Below are 25,926 nucleotides of genomic sequence, written 5' to 3'. Positions count from 1 at the left end.
AGTGCCTGGGCTTCACCTGGGGCAAGAGGAACAAGCCCGGCAATGAGCACCTGACACCCACTGTCCAGGCCACCGTCGACCACTTCAGAAGGGTGGCCAGCCTCGTCATCATCACCTGCCTCGGGAACGCGAGCATGATGACCCAGGACAGGGCGAGGGTAGGGGAGCACTGGATTCAGGTGGCCCAGGTGTGTTGTGGGAGGCCCAGTGGAGCCCCTCACTGGAGCCTTGGGAATTGTCTCTCCACCTTTATCAGCTCCCAGGATTGAAGTGTGTGGTCTAAGCCCCTGCAAGTCCCTAGGCCCTTCCTGCCAGGGGCACGCTGACCTTAACTCCAGGTCCCAGTGGTAGGATACTCACTTCCTACCTGGCTCCTTCCCTGGGTTGAGCTAAAATCCTCCTCCCTGTGAGTGTTACTCTTTGGGTCCTAAATGTGCCCTTCTGGGGCTCCCTGAGCGTCTGTCTCATCCAGGAGGGGTGATTTAAATAGAAGGGGATTGAAGCTAGATCAAGAGGGGCTCCAGCACCCCACCTCACACCTCACTCTCTTCCCTTCCCCAGGAGTGCGTGATCCGGAAGAACTTCTCAACCCGCACTGTCATCTCTGTTCTGCAGAAAACCTCCACAAACCACTTGAAGAACACATGGGAGGAAGTTTCCCTGTGGGTAGGCCTCTTTCCATAGGAGGACCAGGGTGGATGGGGGATCTCCTGTATGTCTGCCATTGTCTCCTCAGTCAGCTGGGAATTCCTGGGAGGCAGCAAATGCTGGGGACAGGGCCTGGGCCTCGGTGTGTTGTCTCTAAGTCTCCTGGTGTCCTTAGTGCACCAGTTCTGCTTCAAGACTCAGTTTCCCTACATGTCAGGTACTGGGTTGAACCACATTGGAGATATTCAAGTGTTTATAGCAACAGAACTCTACGACCAGTTGAAACTCAAAGTGGTCGAAACAGAGCTGCTCTGTGGATCTTGGGAGTGGACACCCCAGTGACCAACAGGAGAGCCCCCTCCTAGTCCCATGGGACCTTAGCACTCAGAGGAGCCCAGTGAGAACACTCCCCCAGGAAGGTTGAATCTCTTGGGTTGTCAAAGAAAAGGGATTTGCACTCAGACCCCTCACATTATCCCTAAACTTATCCTTCCCTCTTTCCCCTCCTCTCAGGGACAGCTCTGAAAAACTGAAGGAGCTCTATAGCCAAGACGAGTCCTTGAGAAGATAACTGATGACCAAGGTAGAGTAAAGGCTGGGCGTCTGGAAAGAGAGGAGGGGAGAGAGGGGGAGGGGGACTGGGTAGGCTGTGGGTTTGATAGTTTCTCACTTGAACTTTCTCTGAAACATTCCTGTCTATCCTGTCCAGGTTAACAAGCAGAAGGATCTGTTAGGCCCCTTGGCCGGTGGGGTGCGATTTTTGGGCAGGAGGCCCTGGTCATGGGACACAGTGGTGTTGGCTGGGCTGTTCCAGGAGGAGTTGCTGAGCTGGTGCCATCAGCAGGTCTCTGGCTTCTATGCATGTCCATCCTGCTGGAAGTAGCGCCTTCCAGGATGTTGGGTTGTTGAGGTGGGTTTAGCCCTCAACCTAAACCTGTCCTCAGCAAGCCAGGCCCCTGCTGCTCCTTCTCTCTTCACCACATCTCCAAAGGAAGGGAACCCTGCCTGCCCCAGGGACATGTACAGCTGGGGATTCCCATGGACCAGGTGGACAAACAGGCTGCTCATCCTTGGGTCTGAACTGCTGGACCAGAGACAGATGTGTGTGCATTCTGGGACCCCCCACTGGACCCCTAGAGCAATCACTCGAGTCAACCACAGGAGTTTAACCTGAGTGCCTGGTTGGCAATGACATATGCCCCTGGTGGCTTATCAGCAGCGTCTAGGCAACTGATGGATTCTTAGTGGATCCTGCTGAAAGGATGTTAGGAACTTCATGTAAACAGGGAAGGAAAGTGTTCTGTCACCCCTTTCCCTGTGGATCAGAGGTGGCAACTTGGAGGTCCAGTTCCTTAGTGGATAAAGAAAGAGTTCAATGCAGGGGAATGTCCTGAGGGGTTCCTTGGGGAGGAGAAGGCTTTGGCATGGCCACTGTCCCAGCTTGGGGGCCAAACACTCCACGGGACTGGGGCAGGCAGGAGCCACTCAACCAGACTGCCAAGACACACAGTCCTCTCCATCCACGGCTCGGCCCAGGACCAAGCTTTGAGAGCTCGGGGACAGGACTCTTGTCAGTGGTGGGGCTGGTGGTTAGGGGAGGATGTTGGAACAGAACCTATGGCTGGGAGGGTCAAGGGGCCTCTCCTCTTTGGGCCCCTGAGCAACTCACTGCCCCTCTTTGGGCTTCTGTCTCCTCATCAGGGAAGGGAGGGATGGTGGTTCTGTGGTGCAGGCCTCACAGGGGTGTGATGAGGTAAGAGGGAGGAAAGGAATGTGGGAGCTTTCTGCCTGCTCCACCTGGAGGGGTGAAGGCGAACACAATGATGACAGTCATGTGACTCTGAGTCCTCAGGAGAACCTGTGAAGTAGCTGGAGTTCTCACACCTTCCAGATGAGTAAACAGGCTCAGAGAGTCCAGGCCACAAGCCCAAGCTCACACCCAGAGTGAGAGTTGGAGACGGGCTTGTTCTAGAATCACAAAACCTTGGAGGGTGGCGTGACATTGTTACCAGTTGATTAGAGTCAGATGTTCAGGGTCGGAGGCCAGTGGTGCTGGAGAGAAATGAGGTGAGGGGAGTATGGCCCACTGACACTGTCCTTGACCCTGGCAGGAGGGGTCCTCCACGTTTGCCTCCCCGGAGATCAGCCCCCAGAGAGTGCACGAGAAGCAGCAGCAGCAGGAGAATATGCCTGTGGGGGAGGGTCTCTGCTGGAGGCCTCAAATAAACAGAGGAGGGCCCTTCCTCTTGCTGCCACAGTGCCTGAATCCCCCAGAAGTGACCAGGAGGAGGGCCTGGGAGATCTGGTGCAGAATGGGTTTGTTGTGGGGAGGGCCAGGGACCGCATACCCTGTGATTTGCCAGAAGCCGGCCCTGGGAGGTGAGGAGGAGGAGTGTGGTGTTCTTGGGGTGTGAAGGGAGGAGGAATTGAGGGGAGGCTTCTGAGGGTCTTAGGCTGCTGCCTGTGGGAACACTGGGGTGGGCAGAGAGTATGAGGGTGAGGACTTTTCAGGGGAGGGTCTCCAGGGGGCAGACTTGAGAGCAAGGGCTCATCCCACACACACCCCGATGTCACAGAGTGTCATCGCATATCTTGGTACTTTCCTCGGTGACCTGCTGATGCTGCACCTGCTGATGGGTGATAATCTCGAGGTGGGTGGACATGAGGAGCAGGTAGGGAGAACCAGGATCCTGAGCCTTGGGATGCAGGAGACTCCAAACTGAGCTCTGAGCTCTCAGCACTTGGCACATCTCTCCTGAGAGCCTCGCAGCCGCCCCTGGGAGCTGGGGCATCAGGCCAATCTTAGGGATAAGTGAACAGAGGCTCCACCTGAGACACCCATTCTGGTTCCCCAGGCTAGGGAAGCTCAGAGCTGCCTGATGGCACAGCTGCATGAGGTTTTATCTGAGTTGGACACATCCTCTCCCTCCTATGCTGCCCATGGAGGGAGAGAGACTTCGGGCCTCTCCAAGTCAGGCAGCACATATGTGGCTGAGCAGTCCCGTCTGCCTGAGACCTCACCCTCCAAGTCTGTCATCAGAGAGGGTTGTGATGCCACGTCCCTCAGCCTGACCCCCATGTCCTGCTTCTCTGGATCCCAGAGCCTGGCCTGGGTCCAAGTCCTGTTTTCTCTGCATGCCCCAGCCCCTCTGGGGATCTGGCTGTAGTGCAACATGAGAAAGGGTGGGCATAGGGGGCTAGTCAGGCTAGGGGCCTCTATCTAATGGACTCTGGCTCTCTGCCTTCCAGGAGAACAAGATTAATCTTGAGTAAAGGACTGAGGTGAGCAGCTGTGGCACTCCCTGCGGGGGAGGGGAAAGAGGTGGAAATCAGAGAGCTTCTGGGGAGAAAATTCCCTGGCTCCACCCCCTGTATCTTACATTGAGTGGAAGAGTTTGATAACAGAGAAGTGGGAGACCCATCCAATTGGCGGGTGGCTTGAGGGGAGGATGGCATCAAGTAAAACTTCCTGGAGGAGGGGCTGATTATTCCCATTCTGCAAACAGGTAGAGCCTGGATGGAACTGGAGAGAAGGATGGTTCCCAGGACCGGTCCCCTGCCCCTTACCTCACAACCCACAAGACCCATGCAGCATCCCCCACCAGGCCCTGTCTGAATCCTCTCCTTCCCTCTGGTCCCAGGAATACTGAGTCATGAGGGAGATCCTGCTGCTCCAGGTGGCTGCAAAGAATTACAACCTGGACCCCGAGGAGCGATTTGGGGCCTGGTTCCAGGACATGGTGCTGCTCAACGAGAACGGTAGGTGAGGCCGGACAGGAGTTGGGTGAGGGCAGGGGTGGACTCTCCCTGTTGGCCAGTCCAGAGAGCCTGTCTCTGTGGCCCCCAACTCAGGCCCAGGACTTATTGCATGGTGACCTCTGGGACACCCAGACTCCAGCTGCTGGGCAGGCTGTGGGGGGACACCTGAGGTGTGGCTCCTGGTAGGCTCACAGGTGCCTCTTTGTCCTGGAGCTACAGCCTGTCCTGCCAGCTGGAGTCCCAGACCTACTTGGCCAACAGAATACTCAAGGCCAAGAACTGGCCATCGTCAAGTTCAAGGGTGAGTGAGTGTCTGGGCCGGGGTGACTGACTCCTAGGGGTTCAGTAAAGCTCGGGCTAAGCGTGGCATTGGGGAGTCAGACAGCTGGCACTGGGATCCCAGCTCCACTACTGAACACTCCTGTGACTCGGGTGACTCTCTTCAGCTTCCTGAGACTCTGTTTCCCCCTCTGTGAAATAGTTGATACTAAATGATCGCTCACGTGGCAGAGACAAATGGGGTACTGGTGGCTGACAACACTGAGCACAAGGTCTGGATCACCCAGTGCAGTGGGGACAGGGTGGGGGCCATGATTATTGGAGGCCCCTCAAGAGAACCCGACAATTCTACTCAGCCCCCAGGCCCCAACTCCGAGCCCAGTACCAGTGGCCGATCATAGCCCCATCCTCAGCAGCGCGGACACAGCTTGGAGGCTTGCGATGCACCGGGCCAGCTCCTCCCACCTGATGGGAAGGGGAACATTGTAAGCTGATTCCTGGGGCCCCTGAACCCCAAGAGAGAGGGGACGACCCCACCCCAGCTCCCTGACATCTCTACCCCAACACCTATTCACCCACTGGAGAGGGACAGTAGTTATTTATTGTAAATAATAATAGCCATATTTGAATATTATATTAAAGTCCTCTTCCCTTTAGAGCCTGGGAGTTGTGGAGTGGTTCTGTCGCTTTCTGTAGGCATGTAAGTGAGACACTGAATCTCACATTTTTCCTTGAATCCAGAACTCTTCTGGGTCATCAGCTTATTGTATGTGGGAGAATGGAGAAGGGCCAGCCCCTTCCCTGACTAGTGGGGACAGTCCCAAGTCCCCCTAACACCGAGGACCGGTTCATTTCAGTATCATTCAGCTCCTCCAGGAGAGGACACAGCCCCCCGCCTGTTCTCTTGGGATTTAAAGGTTGAAGGTACTTTCACAGGCAGAGCAACAACCACTGAAATGTGGGTGTCTTTAAAACAGCACTACCCAGGATCATTTCGTGCCACAGGCAGGGGCTGCCTTTCTACATTCTGGAGGAACAGGGAACATTTTATGCTTCTCTTCTTGAGGTGTCTTTTAACCAAATTTTAGGAACTTGTAGTTTTCTAGTTCAATCTCTGGGATTGCATCAGCTCTAAGTGGGGAAAACCATGTAAAAGATCAAAACGTGCACGTGGAGACGACAAGGACTGAGGAAGGTCATTTGCAAATGGACTAAAGGCAGGCATGACTTTCCCTCTTGAGGCCCCTCTAGGGGCTCTGTGTTCACCCCTGACCTAGCTTTGAATCCGCCTTTGATCCTTGATCAGGACTCTGAATTCCTTTTCCTGCTTGTTTTGTATCCAGGAGGAAAGATTTGTGACGCAGCTTTTAAGGCTACTGCTGGGCCTCGTTCCATAAACATGACTGTTCCCTGTGGAGTAGGATTTTCAGCACCCCTGCCTTTCTTATGCAATTCCCTTTAGGGCAGATATTCCCTAGAAGGCCCACAGCCTCCTCCCTGGCTTGGCCTGATGGATCCCGGGTGAGCTCTACTTTGCCAGGATAAGGGACCATAATCTTGGTCAGTGAGTGACCTCACACTGTCCCTTGCTGTCCAAGGTGACTTCTGAGCCCATGTCATTCTGTGGTCCATGGTCTTGGACAATCTTCCAGTTTACACACTAAGTGTTGGTGTTACCAACTCGTCCAAATGGGGCAACTGGGCCCGAGACCTTAAAGTGTGTTGGCCTTGGGTGGTTGTGATTTTTTCCTCAATCGTGTGCTGTGGTTACATTACCACCACCTGCTGGGGTGGGAACACTGTTTGGAGCTTTGAAAGATGAGGCAGGACAGGGGTGTGGGGGGCTCCAGCAGGGAATGCCATGGAACTGATGATCCATGGACGTGCATGAGCACAGTCTTACCAATTAAAATACTGAAATGCTTCCCATCTGGTGGTGGTGTGGTGATCATTTCAATATACACTCAAACATTGAATCATTACATTGTACCCCTGAAACTAATATAATTTTGTATGTCAACTTTACCTCAATAAAAAAAAAACACAACAGACAAAACAATTTTAATATTATAAATGAGTTCAGTGAATCCCTGAAAGTGCCCCATTCCCATATGGAAGTTACAAGAAGCAGAGAGGATGAAGTAAATGGAAGAAAGTTGTATAAAACACTATTCAAATTAAAATCGTTTAAGTTGCTATCAGCTCCTTGTGGCAAAGTTCTATGAGCACTGATCTTCTTTCACATTTTTCCGGGAAAAGCATATTTTCAGATCCAACCCATAATAGTTTCATCATTTCCTCTAATAAGACAATTTCAACTTAATAAATAAAACCAAAGGTATCCCTTATGTATGAATAAAATTAGTGAACTCTACAGAGAAAAGAGCATATTTGCACAATCTCAATAATGGAAACAGAAGAACTGAATGATGGTAAAGTCTCATTCAAGCTTATCTTTGAAAGCCAGTAAGACCAGGCTGTCTTTTCAAGGATGTGTGTAGAGCTGTCAGCCTTGAAAGATAGAAATAGTGGCCTCCTCTGGAGCAAAGGGCAGGCTTGCTTACTACCCAGTATAATACAAATAACACACCCCCAAGGCAATGTTTAGCAGACATCCTGCCCGTTATCAAAGATTTGAGTTCCTTAGGCTCTGAGATCTTGCAACCCTCTGCATGTCACCTGCCCCACACTGTATCACACTGTAGGAAGTGAGATTCAGTGAACCGGTGCAAATGCTGATACTCTGGCCACTGCTATTGCTGTGTCATTAAGTTCTTTGTCTCTGACCCATGGGTATCGTGTCTTTTGCCATCATCTATAAGACCATGGTAGGCTGACATTAGCTAGCAGGTAAGGTAAAATATCAGACCTTTCACAGTTCCCGTCAAGCCCTTAAAGTAACTAGTAGTCTTAGGAACAGAGAGCTATCCAGAACAATATGCATGGATGGTCTTCATAGAAGACTTCATGCAACCAAAACTAATAAGTCTCTCTGATCTCTTTTATTTCTACCCCAATTAGAAGGAAAGGCACCAAGCTATTACAGAACTAGGGATTATGAAAGCCACCTGGAGACCTAGTGACCAGAAACTTCCCATGGGGAGCAAAGACAGATGGGCATATTTCCAAAATGGACCCATATGCCTCCCTATCATCCAAAAGACAGTACATTATCTTAATTTATGATGATTTGAGTCATTAAAATCTTGTGATGGGCCAAAGATAGATTTCTAAGAGGAGTGAGGCACATGGCAGTTGTAAGCAGAGTAATACATTTGGTGAAAATCATACGCTGAACTAAACTTAGTGTTCTAATCAATTATAAGCTACAACAAATTTAATTAGGTCAATTAAATGATATTTAATGGTATCCTTAATTATTACTCTGCAATAATGAACAAGAAACTCAGGTAGATAACTATAATTGGTCTTACTTTGAAACATGATAGTCAGGACTATTTGAGATAAGCTGGAGAGAAGGAAGGGTAGAAATAGATAAAAGTTAGCTGCTCTGAAGCCACTCTCAAGACCCCTGGATCTACATGTACCCCAGGAGATCGAGGCAGACGGCTGTGTACCTAGATCCTCCTGCACTGTGGTTCTCAGGGATGTCACAGGGCTGAAACAGCTTCCTGAATCGTGTTTACACGTCCATGTGTACAATACCTCTGACCATGGGGATGAACCACCATTCAATCATCCCTTACACCCCTCTAATTAACAATTAGATTTCAAAATCACTGTATCATTACATTATCATTTATTCCTCAAACCGGTGGGATGCGGAGCTAAAAGAAAATCAAATTTCAATGGCTTCTTTTCTTTGAAGGACTCCGATGTTCTTTCACACTTGGAATCCGGATTAGAAGATAAATCCATCAAATCAATGGAAAAAAACTTAAGAAATAGACAGAGGGATATTTCATACATATATACACAGTTTGCACTTTGGCAAAAATAGAGTTATATTTTAAAAAATTAGAAATTTTTGAAATTTTATAGATATTAAATACTTTGTTCTGCTTATACTCCCTTTGGTTTACCAAATGAAACTCATTCTTTAATGGGCATTTCTAGCATTCAGTGCTAGTAACACCAGCTTTTTTAAATTCTTATATTTTCCAGGTCAAAGAACAAGAGCAGAGGTCATCAAAAGGTCAAGTCTAATCTACCTACAGATGTGGCAGGCTTAGCTATGGATGTTCAAGTCAGACATTGCCAGGAGAACCACATCTCTTCACCCATAGGTGAGTTTTTACTAGTAATCACAGAGACTTAATGATATCAAAGGAAATTCTTTATTAAGAACTAAAGTTATAGATTCCTATCTTGGGTTCATTACTTTGAATTTTTGAAGCAAATCATATATATAGATTGGACCATGTTCAATTCTATGATCTTTAGAAGATGCAACCTACAGCTGAAGAGAAATAGATACAACATCAATATCTTATCCTCTCTGAAGGCCAACTGAGAGCCCCTGGAGTCAGAAGTTTTCAAGACAAGAAAAATTCATCCTCCTGAACAGAAAGAGTAGAGGCTATTCAAAGATACAACTTTAAATTTTTAACATGACTTGTTAGAATGTGATGGAGCGAGCATAATATGTTCTAAGTTTCATAATTTTTCTCCAGAATACTGAGATGGATGAGCTTGAAGTCCAGTTTCCCCATAAATGTCATTATTCAGTGATAAAATTAATTTCCCTATAAAATAATTCCCATAAAAATGTTAAAAATGTATCATAGTCTCTGACTAAAAGGAAAGGAAGCAAATTGAGCAATTGAATACCAGTTTAATAAATTCCATACAAGGATCTTATTGCAGCATTATGTATAATAGTGAAACTGGATGTAATCCTGTTTCTATCAAAGAAGATATAAACAGATCATGGTATACCTATTCTTTGGAATACCTCTAAAACTTCTAAAAAAGTAAGTTAGAGTGATGTGTACTGATAAGGAGAGAGGTCTATGATATATGGTTTGGGAAACAGCAAATTGCAAAACGATGTCGTTATGTAATTTGTGTTTAAAAAAAAAACTTTGTGTATATATAAATTCATAGGAAATTTCCAGAAGAATAAGCCGCAACCTCTTAACAATAGTTCATTCTGAGTAGGGGAGTGAGTTTGCAGAGAAGGAAGGTTTCACTTTACTCTACATAGATCAGTATAATTTGACTTTTATTACAGTGTGTATTTGTTTCATAATTAGAAAAATGAGTGATGTGACCGTTTGGTGCAGGGCAACAGTATTATGTTCACCAGTCTCTGTTCTCTATGTTACTGCACAGCATGGACTGTAGGAGAAAGCCCAGAGGAGCAATGAAGACAAAGAAGACATGACACCTGCAAAAAGTCAGTGGAGTATTTCTACATAAGAAACATTCCAGGTGAGTTACAGTCAGTATCTTCCACTGCTCCAGCTCTCGCAATGAACCTAGAACCTGCCCAGGGTAAGCCGGAAGACCACACCCCGCTAGTCCACTCCCTGCCCGGAGCCGGTTTGTGCAGGGTGACTGCCATCAAGCAGACAATGGACTCAGGATGCAGTGTGTGCCTTTGGGGAGGCTGGCAGAGAGGCACAAAGTGGAACACCAGCTAAGTGCACACACCTGAGAGGCGGAATTCCAGGTGGAGACTCAAAATGTACTAAGAAACTGTGTGAAGTGAAGGAAGCTACTCGACCTCTCTGATCCTCAGTGTCCCCTCCTGTAAAATGGGGATCACAGGCCTACTTCATAGAGCTGTTGGGGAAGATACATAAAAGTTCCTGTGACAGGCAGTGTCCACATTATTAACAAAGTCATATTCGACTTCCAAATAATTGATGAAAAGTATAATGTTAATGAAACCAAAGACGAGCTACCCAGCTTCAGAAGCAGCACCAGCAGCATGAGAATGAGAGGAACTCCAAGTAAGCAGGGTTCTTCACAGCTCCACTGGAGAGGACGAACACGGGGTACACCAGGTACACTGTTGTACAGTGACTCGTGTAGTGAGGGTGGGTCCCTAAAGACACTGTGAAATACAGTTACACACAGTGGCTCCTAGGAAACAATTACAAAGCAATCAACGCAGCAGTTAGGAATGGGCAATAGGCGAGCAGAGGAGGGTCAGAGCCACAAAATCTGACAGAAAACACTGAACCACGAGCTCCCAGCTCTGTCAACGGCTGCAGTAGTTGCACCAGGAGATCAAACGTCTGAGACAGCCATTGTGGGGACTGCTGGGAGCACAGTGGTCACTGCAGCCACACCCCAACAGCAGTTGCATCGGAGCACACAGACCCAGAGACTTTCCTCTCCATTAATCCTTGTTTTAAGATGATGAATATCCTCATGTTACAATGTCTCCTTCCAACACTTGTGGACGAGTGTCATCAGAACCCCCTGAAGAGGGGACAGGCCAGAGTAGGATGGAACACGGGGGGCTGGGGGAGCTGCGCTGCACTTGACCACACGGACTATCACCCGGGTCTATTGAACACGAGAGAAGAACCCGAGGATGTGGTCTAAAGAGAATTCCCCATCTTGCCACATTCAGAGACACTGCAGAGTTTCTCACCCGTTCTTTACAAAAATGTTAAAGAATTCGTGTCGTTAATCATAAAGAGGCAAATTCTTGACATAATTACAGAGTCCAGTTTCCAGGAGCAGATTTTTCAGTTGTTTTGATAATATCCCACATTCAGGAATCAGAAATGTAACCTATTGGGATGTGTAATATAAACAAGGACTTTTTTTCATGTAGATCAACACCCAGATTTTTAGAGAGGACATAAATCGTGAAAGCTGCTAATCATTCCTCTACAGGTTTCAATAAGACTTTTAAGTTAATTTACCAATCTCAGGAAAAGAGAACTTGGCAATTCAAATTTTTTGTTTCTGCATTCAAGCGTACAGTACAGCCAACAGAATGAGCATAAAAAAAATTAACAAGAAGTTCTTGCTTGCATTTCATCTTTTTCAAATAAGCAGGATATTTTATGTTCTGTTCCTTTCACTACTCTAATCAATTTTTAAAGAATACGGTACATCTGACTATCCCTAGGCGTGTTTATCCAGGAACCTTGCCAGAATCCAAAACGGAATTGTTAATGCTGATGAGTTTCAAATGCTGCACAAGTGCTGTCTACCTTGAACATCCCTTACCCAAAGCTGGACCACTGTTCTCTTCCTGAGGGATCAGAGTCTCCAGCCGTGTCCCTGAGAGACTGGTCACTCAGGCCTCAGCTGAGATTAGGTGATCAATCTAAAGGGAAAAATTGTTAAGCTATTATCATCTTAAGGATGTTGTTTCGGAGTCCTCTGCACTGGAATGTGTTGGTGAAAATGACCTAATAGATACTTGCCTGAGAATGAGGTTGTTCCCCTCTGCTCTTAATGGATCCTGGGGAAACCAGTGATTAACCTCACAGATGTCTCAACTTCCACATCTGTGAAAAAGGCAAGAAACAGCCAATGTTACCAAGCTGAAAAGCTCTTAAGTTGTGCTTGCAAGAGGGACCACAAGGGCAAATGTCTCCCAAAAGCTGATGAAATGATGGCACTTTGGCTGGAGAAGACAGAGGGCAGCAGGCAAAGTGGAAAGTTTCTGGGATGTCAAACCAGTTCCTATAAGCAGTTTAGAGAAGCACTTGAACCTGGACTAGGTAGGAGGCTATGAAAAGACCCACAGGCACACAGGTGGGAGGAGGATTCAAGCAATAGGGGGAGGCCGTGGGGAAGAGGTGCGAGTCAGGTTTCAATTTTGGACAAAACCAGTTGCATGCTGCAGGCCAGCAGTTGCCATGCAGCTGCCATGCCTTCCTAACTCTCTGGTCCCCCTCGTCTCGTCACATCCCTCCAAGACTCAGTCAACGTGGAGCGGGTGCAGGACCAGAGTCCACAGCCAACGGCGGTTTGGCCCTCGACAAAGCTCACACCGCCCTGCTCCTACCCCCAGGCCTAGGCACCGCCCCATGCCCAGAGCATCCTGAGAGTTGTAGTCCTGCAGCCCTACAGGTTGCCAGCTAGGAGCAGTTAAGAGACGAAAGCTCCTAGCATGCACAGTTTGTGGCCCCCACTCTCGCCTTGTTCCTCTGGCCCTGGGCCCCACCCCTCTGCTTCTCCACCCCACCCTCTACCCCACCTCTTCTCTATACCACGCCTGTTCTCCATGCCCTGCCCACCAGAGTTTTCATAGTGTGGTTGGGCTGCATCCATTAAGGCTGGTACTCAGGTAGGGGTGGGGCTCACCAGCCTGGTTATTGCTGAGGATGCTTGCAGCCCTGGTGGAAGCACCCTGGCCAGTATTTGAAATGTAAATTCAATATCTAAAATGGAAATACCGGGTGCCAGGCATCCTGGAATTTGCCTTTTCAAGGCCACCTGTCCTATCATCCCCTCCATCCCTCCAGGCTGCCATGATCCTCCCTCTGAACCCCATGGTCAGTGTCGCTGCAGAGATCCTCCCTTTGGACCCTGCCTGCCTGAAGGGCCCATACCTTGATCAGACGTCTTAGAACGACTGCCCTTAGCCATGTCATAAAAAGGAGAAAACATCATATTTGACAACCCCAATTCCTGCATTATACAGACAGGAAACTCAGGTGCACTTGTAAGTGACCCTTAAGCCACTTCATGGGACCACACGCATGCCCCTTCTCCCATACTGCACACAGGCTTGTTCACTGGATTTCCTTATCCCAGTGTGGACCTCTTGGCCTCATTAACACAGGCAACAACACTGAAACTTCCCATTGGTCCTCCCCACAATGTTAGGCAAGTTTGTGCAGGAAGGTAATATACAATTTCTGCTCTACTATAGGGCTGGCTTCTTGGGAACTAGTTTTAATATCCCTGTTTAAATATACCCTCAGAATCACAAAATAATTAAGCAAAATAATTTGTTGTTGTGGGGGGTTATGGTGGTAATTCTCTGAAGTCGTTTTTCCATTTAGCTTTTCTGATTGACTCCAAATACTACAGCACCACACGCTTCTCAGTTGCGTGGATGCACATCTCCACTTCTTTGCAGGGAGGACGAACAACAGCAGAATACCCGTGGCCTGACTTTCTGGAGCATCAGTATTACTACAAGATTTGGAAAAACCAAAGTTAGGTCATTTCCAAGGTAAAGAATTAAAAACTTAAAACTAAGATGAGGTGGGAAAATCACATGCCATTAATAATTGTCAGTAATCTGTGCCTGAAATGTCAGACTTTCTCTGAGAAAGAACTTGGAGACCATGTTTCCCATTGTTTTAAATAGGAAAAATTAGAAAGCATAGTAAATCTATCGAAAAACTCTAGCAATTTCCTCACTCACATTATGGCACCTAGACATAAGTTCCGAACATCAGGTGTTCCTCATTTTTTTCCTCATTCAACCCAGTCCCACAGGTCTTGAGTGCATGCTGTGAACACGGCATTGTGCTAGGTGTCAAGGCCTTGGTAAGCATTGTGGTGGGGGTGGACCTTGCTGGAAAAAGCATCATAAAACCTCAAAGCCATGCCACTTACCAAATTGAGGCAAAAATGGAAAGACCTAGGGGCCAACGCAAGGATGAGGGCATTAATAGACACTTGGAAGTATTAAAATCCATCTAATGGTGTCATAAGTGAATGTGTTCCACTTTAAAACAAAACACTGCTGTTATTCTTAGATATTGAGTTAGTATCTTTGTGCAAATATGCAGGATTTAAAATGGTTATTGATTTATAACATGTGTACAGAAATATATGCAGAAGTCATCCACGTAAATCTCAAAGAATTATTACAAAGTGAACACACTTGTGTGACCAACAACTAGCACCAGCTTCACTCAGGTCCCAGCAATCCCTTTCTCCTTCCTTCCTCCCCAAAGGTAACTGATATCTTACCAGCAAACACTGTATATCGAGTTTGTCTTCTTATACAAGTGTTTTATCACAGAACAATTTAAACAATATACAAAATAAACAAAATAGCATGGTAGGCCTGTCACCCAGCTTCAACAACTACTAATCATCTGCCATTTTGGTTTCATCCACACTCCATCCCATTTCCACCTCACTTTATTATTTTTTTAGTACTTTGTGTGTGGGGGGGGAGTAAGACGTACAACAGTGAAAGGCACAAATCTCAACCGTACAGTTTTGACAAATAAACATGCCCATGTAGCTTTCATCCCTTTAAGAATAGAATATTTCCATCACCCCCAGAAAACTCCTTCCTGTTCCTTCCCAGGCAATTTTTTCGTTCCCCCGAGGCAACCCTTGTTCTGGTTTTTTCAGCATAGATTCATCTTGGCTGAAATCATCCCACGTGTATTGTTTTCTGTCCAGCTTGTCTCCCTCTGCACGAGGTTGATAAGTGTCTTTCAGCATGTGTGTGTCAGCGTTTGCTCTTCAGCACGGCTGAGGGCGATCTGCTCTGTGGATCCCCTGCAGTGCGCTCATCTTCCTCCTGGGGACGTGCAGGTCATCTCCTGTGAACAGTCTTGTACAAACTTTTTTGGTATGCTGTTTAATTCCTTTATTAGCATTTAAGTTACACACCTTTGCATTTTTTAGTGGTTGGTCCAGATTACAATATGCATCTTTAACATATCACAGCCTACCTAGCTTAATAGTTCACCAATTTAATCAATGTAAATATGGAAGCCTTGCTACAGAACAGTTCCATCTACCTCTGTCTGTCCTTTGTGCTATTGCTGTCATAAATTTTACAACTACCCATGTTATAAATCCCACAATACAGTGTTATAATTTTTGCTTTAAATAGTCATAGGTCTTTTAGAGAAATTAAGATAAAAAAGTTAAGTATTTGGAAGGAAATGCTTTGAAACTCTGCAAATGTACTGTCTCTTCTTTAAGTTTCATCCACAGTTTTTGCATTCACCAGTCAGTCTTTTCCACAGTAATTATTACTGTGGTGTTCTAGTGGCGATTTTCTATTTCATGCTATCCAGCCGCATTTATTATTTGGAATTCTGGGAGGAAGATTCCCTGCCCTCCCTCTCCCTTTCTTCCTCCTTTCTTTCTCTCTTTTTCTCATTCTTTTTTCCCCCTTTTTCCTTTATTCCTTTCCTTCCTTTCTTATTTAATCTTTTTTATATCAGTATAGCCTCGTGGATATTTATTTTGTTCTCTGGGTAATAATCCAATGCTACCATTATTTATTTTGTTGCTCACAGTTTTCCAGCTTGAGCTATTGGGAAGTCTTTCAGATTGATTCCTTTTGACACGTCCCATCATTTTCTGTGTTTTTTTTTTAATTGACTTTCTTACTTTCTGGCACTACAAGATGATCCAGGCTCATCTTGTATTTTCCATCTCCAGCCCTAGAATTAGCCATTTCTCCAAGAAAACCTGGTTCTTTTTATTTGAGAATGATATTTAGAAAACAAGATCTGGGAGCGAGGTGTGCTTATTAATACTAGAGTGTCACTGCTTCTAGACCCTCTCAGCAGAGTTTGGAAATGTATGTATGAATATAAACTCAGGTATACACATCTATCAATCTATCAATCTATCTATCAATCTATCTATTTGGTAGACATATTAAAAGTGACATGGATTCATACTGATACTTCCAACTCCAATCGAGCACCACAGAGTTTATTCTAGCATTCTCCTTTTGTTTATTTGTAATTTCTTTCACCAACAGTGAGAAACTTTTAACTCCAATTACCTATAATATATTTACTAATGTGTCAACTACTTTCAGAATTGCTAATCCATACCCTTATGAAAAACAAATTCACCACCTAGAGTACAGTGTTTGGGTCCAGTACTTTAGTTTTACAGCATCCCATCAAAACACTGTCTTCCAAAGTTACTTAGGTCGGGACATTTCATCCCCACCCCTTCAGTGTGGTTTTGTCACATGCTTGTAATACAGTGGGATTCATTTTTCACTGCATTCTATCTGGGTTCCCCAGCATCCTGATTGATTTTTAAAATTTGCAGAGTAAAATTCACTCTTTTCGGTGTACAGTTCTATGGGTTTTGACTTCATGGTAATGTATCCATGTCCACAGTACTATACAGAGTTGTTTTTTTCACCTCCAAAATTCTCTCATGCTATCCCTTTGTATTCAACCCCTTCCCCTACTCCATCCCTTGGCAACCACTGATCATTTTCCATCCTTGTAATTCAACCTTTCTAGAAAGTCATATAAATGGAATCATATACTGTACAGCCTTTTGAATCGGGCTTCCTTCACTTAGAGAAATGTATCCAAGATCCATCTATGTTGTTGTGTGAATCAAGTGTTTATCCTGGGGCTGGCCCCATGGCTTAGTGGTTGAGTGCGTGCGCTTTGCTACTGGCAGGCCAGGTTCAGATTCAGGGCACACACCAATGCACTGTTTCTCCTGCCATGCTGAGGCCACGTCCCACATACAACAACTAGATGGGTGTGCAACTATGACATACAACTATCTACTGGGGTTTTGGGGGGAAAAGGAGGACGATTGGCAATGGATGTTAACTCAGAGCCGGTCTTCCTCAGCAAAAAGAGGAGGATTGGCATGGATATTAGCTCAGGGCTTATTTTCCTCACAAAAAATAAAAAGTTTATCCTTTTTATTGCCAAGTAGTATTCTAATGTCCCAGTGTCCACAGTTTCTTTCCCCATTCGCCTGATGAAGGACATTTAGTTTATTTCCAGCTTGTGGCAATTATGAATAAAATGGCTATCAATATTCACACAAAGATTTTTGTTTAAACATTAGTTTTCAATTTGCTTCAGTAAATACCTAGGAGTGGGATATCTGAGTCATATAATAAGTGTATGTTTAACTTTATAAGAACCTGCTCATCTGTTTTCTGAATGCAACTATCATGTTGCATTCCCAGTTCTAATTGCTCCTACTCCTCACCAGCATGTGGTATTTGCAATTTTATTTTTTATTTCAGCCAGCAAATAGTTGTGTGGTATCTTATTGTGGCTTCTGTTTCCATTTTGAAAGTGAGTTCTGCTAAATATAGAATCCTGTGTTGACTTTTGGGTTTTCTTTCTGCATTTGAAAGATGTAATTTCGTTGTTGAGTTGTCTCTTTTGTTTTTGATAATATATCATCCATCATTCACATTATTTCTCCCTGTATGTAATGTCTTCCCCTGTATATCTATATTTCCCTGACTGCTTTCAAGATTTTCTTTTTATCTTTGGAATTTAGTAGCTTGACTATCATGTACCTAAGTAGGGTTTTATTTTATATTTTATTTTGTGGGTTTGCTGACTTTCTTGGATCTAAAATTTTAGATTTTCCACCAAATTTTTGAAATTTTATGCTATTACTTATTGATTTGCATTTCTGCCTCATTTAATTTTTCTGTCTCTCTCCTCTCTGCTTGGGACTCAATCATCTCACAGGTCATAAGGCTCTCTTCACTTTTCTTCAAGATTTTTACATTCTTTTCTTCAGACTGGATAATTTCTATTGCTCTATCTTCATGTTTCTTCTACTGTTTCTAATCTATTGGTAGACTCAAAAGTATTTTTTTTATTTCATCTTCCTATTTGGTTCTTTTTTGTAATTTCCACTTCTCTGCTGAGTTTCCACTTCTGTTCATTCATTATGGGAATATTTTTCTTTACCACCATGATCATCTTTAGAATACCTGCTTTCTTATCCTTGTCTTCTAATTGCAACACCTTGGAGATAGTTTCTACTGCCTGCTTTTGGTCATATATGGATTATATTTTCCTATCTCTTCAAATCTCATGAGTCTTTTAAATTATGTACTGGAAATCATGAAAGATAGTTATAGAGACTCTGGATTCTATTGTATTCCTTTGAAGAGTGTTGTTATTTTTCTAGCAGGGAGTTAACTTGGCTGGACTGAAACTCCAATCCTATCTCATTTACAGTGGGCATAGCTGAAATCCTCATTCAGTTCTTTCATCTTCCAACTGCTGTTTTTACACTAGGCCCTCTGTGGCCTACACTGCATGTGTGTTGTTCAAAGATCTGCCAATTTGGTGTGTGTGGGGGGGAGACTTACATGCATATTTTGAGATTTTCCTCTTTGTGGCTCCCTCCATTCCAGAATTTCTCCCCGAACTTTCCAGCTACTCTGTCAGCCCCAAAATATATCCTCTAACATTACAAGTAAGACTGTAGTTTTTCCACAGTCTGGGCCAAGTACAGATTTCGGAATGCTTTGAGGCAAAAGACTCAAGCTTGCAAATAGCTCCTGGTGCAATTCCCATCATTTAAAGGAAGACTCCCTCTCAGTTCTGCTTGCTTTTGGAAGTGATTTATACCTACACACATATACACATTTATTGTATCTGTATTACATATAAATACATGAGTCTGTATAAGTATATATAATGATTTACGCAGATTTTATCATTGTTATCTGTGAGAGTGTTAGTTCAACAAGCTACTCCACCATTACTGGAAGCCAGACCTCTGTTTTGTTCCTTTCTTGGATTTTATATAAATGGAATTATAAAATATATAGCCTTTTGAATATAATCTCTTTTATACAGCATTATGGTTGTGATATTCATCCATGCTATTGCATGTAGCTAGTGTTTGTTCATTTGTTGAAAATAATTAATTTTTAATGGTCATAAAATATCATAACATAAAATTTTAACCATTTTTAAGTGTACAGTTCAGCGACATTCAATACATTCACATAATTGTGTAGCCATAACCTCCAACCATCCACAGAACTATTTTCACCTTGCATTGAAACTTTGTGCCCATTAAGCAACAACTCCCTGTTATCCCTCCCTCTTGCCCACCATTCTCTTTTCCATCCCTATAAATTTGACTACTTTAAGTACCTTATATGTGTGGAATCATATAGTATTTTTCCTTTTGTGACTGGCTTTATTTCACTTAGCATAAAGTCCACAAGGTTCATCCATGTCATAACATGTGTCAGAATTCCTTCCTTTTAAGGGTGAATAGTATTCCACGATGTGTATACACCACATTTTTTTTGTGAATTCATCCGTTGATGGACACCTGGCTTGCTTCCAGCTTCTGGTTATTTTGAATAATGCTATGAATAACACAGGAGTATGTATACGTCTTTATACTTCTGCGTTCAGTTCTTTTGGGTGTATTCCCATAAATGGTGCTTTCAGATTCATTTTCTCACATGTAGGAGGGTTCTGCACACCTCCAACAAGCAATTCTTGGAATGTCATCTGGTCGCTAGATAATTCAACTCAATTTGATGCTGTCAACCCAGAGATACATCAGATTCCACAGGTTGAGGGCTCAGTCCCATAAGTCTGCACACCCACCTAACCTCACCTCAACTTCAGATGCCAGTTACAAGCCCAAGTTTTACCTGTACTTCTGACTGACTGGCTATAAACCAGAGGTTCCCACAACCTCCTCCTTGGGTTTGATTAATTTGCTAGAGTGGCTCACAAAACTCAGAAAAACATTTACTAGATCACCAGTTTATTATAAAACGATATAATTGTGAGAAGGGGCACAGATCTTTCATGTCATATCCAGATGCACCACTCTCCAAGCACTCCTTGTCATTGCCAACCTGGAAGCTCTCTGAACCGCCTTCTACTGGGATTTTTATGGAGGCTCCCTCACATAGGCATGATCAATTATTAACTCAGTTTCCAGCCACTCTCCTCTCTCTGGAGGATAAGGGGTAGTGCTAAAAATTCCAAGCTTCTAATCAGGGTTTGGTCTTTCTGGTGACCAACCCCCATCCAGGAGCCATTTAGGAACTCACCCAGAGTTGCCTCAATAGAACAAAAGATTCTCCTAGTATTCTTATCACTGGGTAAATTACAAGGGTTTTAGGAACTCTGTGCCAAGAACTGGAGGCAGAGGCCAATAAATATGTTTTTTATTATTTCAGAACCCATAAGTGGAATTTCTAGATCATATAGTAATTCTATTTTTAATTTTTGAATGAACTGCCATACTGTTTTCCACAGTTTTATATTCTCACCATCAGAGCACAAGGGTTCCAATTTCTCAACATCCTTGCCAACACTTGTTATTTTCTGATTTTGTGATGGTAATTATCTTAATGGGTGTGAAGAGGTATCTCATTGTGGTTTTATTTTGCATTTTCCTGATACTTAGTGATGTTGAGCATCTTTTCTTGTGTTTCCTGGTCATTTTATATCTTCTTGGAGAAATGTCCATTCAATTTCAATTTGCATTTTTAAATTGGGTTGCTTTTTTATTTTTGAGTTGTAGGAGTTATTTATTCTAGATATTAATTCCTTATCAGATATGTGATTCGCAAATATTTTCAACCATTCCATGGTTTCCCTTTTTACTCTGTTGATAGTATCTTCTGATACAGAAAACTTTTGCATTTTGATGAAGTTCAATTTGTTATTTTTTTTGTTACTTATGTCTTTGGTGTCATATTAAAGGAATCATTGTCGGCAATGTCATTTGGACCCAAATTTTGGAACCGAAAACACAGGTTTTACCCTGTGTTTTCTTCTAAGGATTTTATAACTTCAAGTCTAACATTTATATCTTTGATCCATTTTGAGTTAATTTTTGTATATGGTGTAAGATAAGGGTCCAACTCATTCTTTTGCATGTGGGTGTCCAATTATCCAGCACCATTTGGTACAAACTTATCCTTTCTCCAATGAATGGTCTTTGCACCCTTGTCAAAAATCATTTGACCATATATGCAAAGGTTTATTTCAGGGCTCTCTATACTATTTCCTTAGTATATTGTGTGTAGTTATGCCAGTACCACACTGTTTTGATTACTTTGTAGTAAGTTTTGAAATCAGGAAGTGTGAGTTCTCTAACTTTGTTCTTCTTTTTCTAGATTGTTTTAGCGATTTAGGGTCCCTTGAGAGTCCATATGAATTTTAGGATAGATTTTTCTATTTTTGCAAAAAATCATTGGAATTTTTACCTCCTTGAGTAAGTCGATTCTTAAGTATTTTATTCTTTTTGATGTTATTGTAAATAAAAATGTAAACTTTGTAAATTTCCTTTTCAGATTATTTATTATTAATGTATAGAAGAACAAGTAATTTTTGTATGTGGATTTTGTGTCTCATTACTCTGCAGAATTTATTAGTTTTTACAATGTTTTTGTGGAATTTTTAGGGATTTCAACATATAAGATATTATGTGTAAACAAATATAATATTTCTTCTTCCTTTCCAATTTGGATGCTCTTTCTTTTTATTGCCTAATTGCTTTGGCTAGAACGTCTAATACCGTGTTGAAAAGTGGTGGTGAAAGTGGGCCTTCTTGCCTTTTTCCTGATGTTAGAGGAAAAGCTTTCAGTCTTTCACCATTGAATATGATGTTCTCTGTGGATTTCTATATATGGCTTTTATTTTGTTGAAGTAGCTTCCTTTTACTCTGAGGGTTTTCTAGTGTTTTTAACATGAAAGCATGTTTAGTTTCGTCAAACGCTTTTTCTGCATCCATCGAGACGATCATGTGTTTTTTTCCTTCATTCTGTTAATGTGGTTTATTACATGGATTCATTTTCATATATTGAAACATCCTTGCATTCCAGAAATTAATCCAACTTAAAAATGATGTATATCCTTTTAATATTCTTCTTGATTTGGTTTGTTAGTATTTATTATTTATAATGATACTATTTATAATATTTATTATTGAGGATTTTTGTATCAATATTTGTCAAAGATATTGACCTGTAGTTTTCTTTTCTCTTAGTGTCTTTGGCTTTGATATCAGGGTAGTGCTAACCACATAGGATGACTTTAGAAGTATTCTCTCCTCTTCAACTTTTGAGCGAGTTTGAAAAGAATTGGTGTTAGTTAATTGAAAAAAAGTCTTTGGGCCCAGGAATAAATTCAGCATAAAATAAATACAAATAAATATTTTTTAAAAATGTGAAAAAGTTTTCTTACTAAAAAAATTAAAAATGAAGCAAGTACATCACTTATCACTTTATTTCTAAAAAGTTTTTTTAACCTACTAGTAAGCATGAACAAATTGTTAGAATTAAAATGACTCGTGTTAATTTTCTTCATTGTAAATTTTCTGACATAATTATATGATGCCGTCATGTATGACATCTTTTATGAAAAAAATGGTCATTTTTTGTAGTATTTGAGAATATTATGAATTTTCCCAGTGGTCTCTGACAAAACTCTGATATGCAAAGTTATCTTTTCAACATATATGTCTTTACCAAATTAACAAACTCTGTCAGGTGCTAATTAATCAACTACTTTTCATATGATTCAGGTTCTCCATCACCGACTTCCTTAACCATCAGGAAATTCTACAACTTCTGCAAAATTAACAATTTTACCTTACACTCTATTTATCTCATGTGGTTTAAAACATCCAAAAATCATTGATAAACTGACCCTGCCCAAACTAAACCATGGTGAATTATAAAAGATGGTCACTGTTAAGTGGAGAGGGATTTCAGGTTGAACTTAATTTTATAAATGGTCAATTTATTACGGTGTATTGTCCTGTTATGTATTTTATTTCTTTTTTAAAGAAATGATAGTTGAGGGCACTTAGATAATAAGAAGTTGAGAAAATAAGGAACTCATATACTCTGTAATCTTCAAATGTTTTCAAGCATAAGATACAATAAGAACTAAAAGTAAGAAATGGCAGAGGAAATAGAGATAAGGGGATGAAATTGCAAAACTGAATCTATAATAATATCTCAATGGCTACCGTTGTAGTGCCAAGAAAGTGGTGAAGTCAAAGAATTCATAAAGATGATAATAAACACACTACAAAGGAAAGAAACTGAAATTTTTATAGAGAGGATTTTTACAATGATATGACAGATAGAGAACAGGGAAGAGAAGTTGGAGTGAGAGACTATCTGCTTCTTAAATTATTTCCACTGTAGAGAACAAAAAACCAATTTGCTGAAATCTTTATTCCCCTCTATGACCCTATCTTTACCTGCAAAATCTCAGCCCTGAATCGATGTCAGAGTCGAGATTTTCCATCTCTGGGGAACAGAGCAATTAAGCTCATCTGAAACCTCAAGTGCCCAACCTGTGAAATATGGCCGACCATCCATTCTCACAGAGGAGCCAACTGGAGGTAGGATTTTTGGTTCTGAATTCAGCTAAACATCTTCAAAGAATTGTACCTGGTCTTCCTTATCCAGGGCTATCAGTGAAGTGCTGGCTGGCTTTCAGAGAAGAGCAATTCACAGTCAGCTGGGACATTTTCTGTTGAGCTCTCTAGAGAAGGCTGTGGGGTTTGTCAGTAAGAGATGATTTCTATAAGAGTTATATTTTTTTTATTTTATTCAGAGGTTTATAAAGAAATTTACATGATAAGTATTATTATCAAGAAAAATGGTTGTGTATTCCTTGGTCATTTAAACAAAATCTTCCTCTCAGAGCCTACCCATAGACAAAGCCAAGATTTAATCTGCAAGAGTCTGCCAGGCACTCTGTGGTCCATGGGAATCCCTCAAGTTGGCAGCCTGTTCCCTTGTGTCCTGTGCTGGTGTTCAATCTTCCATCTCTTCAGGGTACCACTAGACAGAGGCCTATCAGATCCTCAAGGGACTTGACATTTGAGAAATGTACTTTTCATTATCTTTATACATCTACACTTTTCAAAAAACTCTCAGCATGTCCAGTAATTGTGCAGCAGTATACCCAACAGTAAGGTTCTCACCATTGAAAGTTGAAACAAATAAATTTTGAAAAGGAAAAAGTGATCTTTGCAATTTTGTACAGATTAACACTGTAAGTAATATACTTTATATATTAATAATTTTGAGATTATTTGTATTTAAAAATACTGCTTCAAAACCTTAAATCATTGTAAGTGGTAGAGTCTGATATCTGCTTTGGCTGAACCATTGTATACAATGTCAGCCATAATTCCTCTATTCCAATATAATCTTATATGTGGGTGGTAATGGTTAGTTCTTATAGATTGTTTGAACACATGCATATCACAAAATACAAGTGGCCATTAAAAATTAAAATGTTCACCAAATACAAGATTATCTGATACCCAAAAAAAGAAAACATTACTGTAACATTAAGGCTACAACTGTGAAAAAGGAAGCCAAGATACACTCAAGTCAAGCTTTTGTTCAAAAGTTAATTGGCTCCTCTTTGAAACTTTATCATGTTTATTATGTAAGCAAGATACTTTCAGAGACTAGAATATAGAAAGTGCTTATTGGTAAGTTAACATTGTGATCATTTATTTTGTAAATATTAATATGAGAGATGTAATTCATTTTCTACTATATTCAGATTTTCAAGTTCTGCTAAATCTAAGGCCACATTACTGGCAAGTTGGGATACCTCTAGTCATATGAAAAACATGAATCCTACACGGAAGCATATAAACTCTCTATTCATCAGGATCTAAATTCTAAAACATTCTAAGCTTTTGGAAGAAACCAATCGTATTCCAAATTTACAGTAAGGCTGCATGTGCCATACAAGATCCTATAGGAAGAGAAATCCAGATTTTAAATAGAGGAGATTGTGCACAAAAATAAAGTACCTTTTCAAGTCTGAAAGGGGATTTCAAGAAAGAAGGGATTCTCAGAACATGTGGGAAGTGGTAAATAACTTAGCAAGGGCTCTCTAAAGGAAAACATATTGTGGACAAAAGAGCTTCACATGCAGAGAGCTAAAATGGCATCTCTGGAATCCTAACACTGAAACAGATGCAGAACTACTTTTTCCTAAAATTTAAAATGCATCTTATCCTCCAAACAAATACCACCTCCCTGCCTTGTGGCTTACCTGGGCACGGTGACGTGTTGGAATCATTTTTCTAATTCATTGGCTCTTAAACTTGATGGGCTCCAGAAGCACCTGGAGGCCTTGTTGAAACCCAGACTGTTGGGCCCTCAGAGTTTCCAGTTTAGCAGGTCTGCAGCAGCACCTGAGAATTTGCATTTCTACCCAGTTCCCAGGTGATGCTGATGCTGTTGGTCCAGGGACCCCACTTTGAGAACCACAGCCTAATTTAGACCCTATATATGGTTACCAAATCAATTATTTCATCCTTTGGCTGCCATTTTTCCTTTATCACATCAAAACCTTAGCTCCGAATCTCCTCATCTAGCAATGGGTATACTTGGAGAGTTTAACAGCTGGTCCTCTCTTCCGGCTCAGTTCTCCCTCTTCCTCTCAATACTACATTCTCTTGCCAGGTAATTGTTCCTTAAACATCAGTGCATCATAGATCTTCCTTGCTCAAAAACTCATGTCTCTTATGCTGAGCACAAGACATTTTAAATTCTCTACTTGGCTCATAAGGTCTTTAATAGCCTTACTTTAATAG

The 25,926-nt window shown here is 42.5% G+C and overlaps 1 long non-coding RNA gene across 2 annotated transcripts; it reads left to right on the top strand.

The window, feature by feature from the left end:
- LOC131401866 (uncharacterized) lies at positions 1 to 24,183 on the top strand. 2 transcript variants are annotated; one of them, XR_009218063.1, is made up of 10 exons: positions 1 to 158; positions 562 to 666; positions 1,162 to 1,231; positions 1,358 to 1,492; positions 4,290 to 4,407; positions 8,812 to 8,933; positions 9,982 to 10,080; positions 13,089 to 13,288; positions 13,660 to 13,804; positions 24,006 to 24,183. It is a non-coding gene; the product is annotated as an uncharacterized LOC131401866 (long non-coding RNA). The 2 variants fall into 2 exon arrangements; XR_009218064.1 differs by lacking the exons at positions 8,812 to 8,933; positions 9,982 to 10,080; positions 13,089 to 13,288; positions 13,660 to 13,804; positions 24,006 to 24,183 and adding an exon at positions 5,043 to 5,078.
- Positions 24,184 to 25,926: the final 1,743 nt, after the last annotated feature.

Source organism: Diceros bicornis, assembly GCF_020826845.1.
Source record: "Diceros bicornis minor isolate mBicDic1 chromosome 21 unlocalized genomic scaffold, mDicBic1.mat.cur SUPER_21_unloc_1, whole genome shotgun sequence".
Lineage (NCBI taxonomy): Eukaryota > Metazoa > Chordata > Mammalia > Perissodactyla > Rhinocerotidae > Diceros > Diceros bicornis.
The sequence above is the reverse complement of the archived record's forward strand: the minus strand, read 5'-3'. Positions and strand labels throughout refer to the sequence as shown.